The sequence below is a fragment of the Adiantum capillus-veneris genome, chromosome 18 (genome assembly GCF_014529385.1).
Source record: "Adiantum capillus-veneris isolate H3 chromosome 18, ASM1452938v2, whole genome shotgun sequence".
Lineage (NCBI taxonomy): Eukaryota > Viridiplantae > Streptophyta > Polypodiopsida > Polypodiales > Pteridaceae > Adiantum > Adiantum capillus-veneris.
Window position 1 is genome coordinate 143669123 of NC_140948.1, and position 2875 is coordinate 143671997.

A 2875-nucleotide genomic window follows, 5' to 3' on the forward strand; every position below is an offset into this window, starting at 1 on the left:
GAGAAGAGGAGAGAGATAGTCGACACGGCACAGCACGCTTGTGTATATTTTCTTTGTAAAAAACCTTACACAAATAGGAAATTTTCCATGCACACTCAGCTTTTAACTAAGGTTGCATGCATGCTTCAAAAGGGAGTTTCCCACGGGCTGACCGACAAGGGCTTGAACCCAACAAAATGCACCCTCGAAATTGCTAACACAACAAAGCAGTATAACAAGATATTACATTTTCTATTGTCTGCTAACAAGGATAAAACACAGACTCTTTTTTGCTCTTAAGCTGGTTTTGTGTGCGAGTGCAAGCTATGTGTTGCGTATGGGGAGAAGATTTCATTTTGTAATTGTATTTGTGGTAAGCAACAAAAACGACCAATTTTAAAACAACAAAATCCTACATCCTGCATATAGCATGAGAAAAAGAGAGCAAAATAAAGAGACAAGACATCACGCATTTGTCTCTCTTACATGGCATCAGCCTCTCCCATTTGCACATCCTCGAGTCGTCTTCGTGGTGTCCTACTCCTAGTCCTGCTCCATTTCATTGGGATCTGTGGCTCATCATCCACAGTCATGTCCTCTAGAAAAGACTTAGAGGCTAATCCTACAGGAATCATGTCCTTCAAGATATCCCGCTCTTCTTGAGAAGCATCCTTGAATACATCTTCACAAGTCCTTGAAAGGAGCTTCAGTTTTTCAAGCACCTTCAAGTTTTGCATCTTCTGAGACTTGAGGTGCTCAAAGCAATCAATGCCATAGACTACCACAGTTTCATGATTACTTGAATCTTGGACTCTCCTCTGTGTCCAATTTGGAGAAACAATTGTACTGGTGCACTGAGCCTGTCATCATCTTGAAGCTCCTCTATCTCTCTTTGCATGGGGTTGTCATTTCTCTGATTCTTTACCTGTATTGTAACAGCAACCCCTTGCGTTGGCTGGTTCTCCAGCTCCGTCATTACAGTAGCCTGCATAGGACGACTTCGAGCAGAAGCCCCGAGGGTAAAATGACAAGGGAGGGCTAAGTCGAGGATAGTCTCGTTCCTCTGTGCAGTAAGTGCAGTACACCTAGCAAAGGCTGCTTCTGCCAATTGCTTGAAGATTTCAACAGATATTGGGGAGAAAGAGTTGAAAAACAGATAATATCCCTCCAAGTTACAACAATTCTCATTCAACTTGTCCACATTACTCTTCCCAACCATGGTCTTCAAGAAGGTGGCCAAGGTCACAGGTTGTATGTAGTTTCCCTCCTGTGTACACTCATGCATAGCTAGCAGGATGATAATCCTAGCCACCACCTCCCCCCTGACACCTTCAAGCACCAACCCATCTTCGAAAACCTCGATCATCTTGGTCAAGAAATCACCCAGGAATGCATCATTGTGCGCGTGGAGCAGCTTAGCAGCAGCAGCAGCAAGAACCGGCTCCGCAGCTGCTGCTGTGTACACTCTTCTCCTATCCTTTGAGATATTCACAATGGTTCTCATGTGCTTCGCCACAAGTTGCTGCCGTAGGCGCCCCCACGCAACGACTTGGACTCCCACAAGAGAGGCAAAAACTGCTACTGCTATGTCGCGAGTCACCCAACCTCCTTCTGTGGTATCAATGTTCCTGCCCAGCAACTTCATCTTGGCAAATTGGATGGTCGCTTCCAGCTTGTTAGTTTCTTCCACTGAATCATAGTATGCAGCCCAGAGTGGCCTCCCATATCGTATCACATCTTTTGCAGCCGTGCTTACCTCAGCCTCACTGCCGCTATCAGTTGCAGGCGTAGCAAAAATGTCACTCTTCCCGATCAAATATAAGGGATGGTACACATGATAAGGGTTAGCCAGTCTCACACGCGCACTTGCATCATCTTCTGCTGCTGCTGCTTGGTCTGCAACCTTCCTGTCAGTGCCAAGCACAACGGTGAAAAAGCTCTTACCCTGTGGAATACTTCTAAGGGACCTCCTGAATGTGACAATATTATCACCCAATTCCCCAGCCTCATCTATGCACAAAAGAAGCTTCACTTTGCACTGATCTATTTCTTCCTTGAAGCATAGCTCAAACTGTGCTTCGGCTTTGGATCGTTCCAAGTTATCGTATTGTGTGATTGTCGGCAGCTTCTGGTTATACACATTTAGAACTTCTTCCTGGATCCCATCATCTTTTTCCTGTGCCTGAATCCACTGCTCGCATGTCATGTTGCGAGCATGCTTATTGAGGACTGCAATGACGCTAGCAACAAGTGCCACAAAGGTTGCCCCACTGGGTTTCGGGCTCTGCATAATGTCGGCTAGCTTCCCAGTTCGCCTTGGGAACCCAGTCTGCTTCTCTGCCATACATGATAAATAGAATACATAGAATCCCTTGCACCAGAGTTGGCACATCAGCCGAGACTTGCCCCATCTTTTTCCTGTGCCTGAATCCACTGCTCGCATGTCATGTTGCGAGCATGCTTATTAAGGACTGCAATGACGCTAGCAACAAGTGCCACAAAGGTTGCCCCACTGGGTTTCGGGCTCTGCATAATGTCGGCTAGCTTCCCCGTTCGCCTTGGGAACCCAGTCTGCTTCTCTGCCATACATGATCTATAGAATACATAGAATCCCTTGCCGGAGAAGAAGATTTCTACCAGAGAGGAATTGACATTTCATTTTTTACAAGCGCTCTTCGTGGATTTAATTTTAAGTTTAACTGTTAAAATTATGAGATATCAACCAATCGGGACTTGACCTAGTGGTTACGCTCTTCGTGCCCTGGGTTCAATACCTGCGGTAATTGCTAGCAAAGGTGTCAACACCAAAAAGGATTTGGCACTGTGCATCCGGCCTGAGCGGGTGTGTGTGCTCCTCGGCAAAATGCAATTGGGAAATGAATGATACTGACCCAAT

At 46.0% G+C, this 2875-nt stretch overlaps 1 pseudogene; it reads right to left on the reverse strand.

Moving 5' to 3' along the window:
* Positions 1–212: 212 nt before the first annotated feature.
* LOC147436558 (uncharacterized) lies at positions 213–2632 on the reverse strand (annotated as a pseudogene).
* Between the last annotated feature and the right edge of the window lie 243 nt (positions 2633–2875).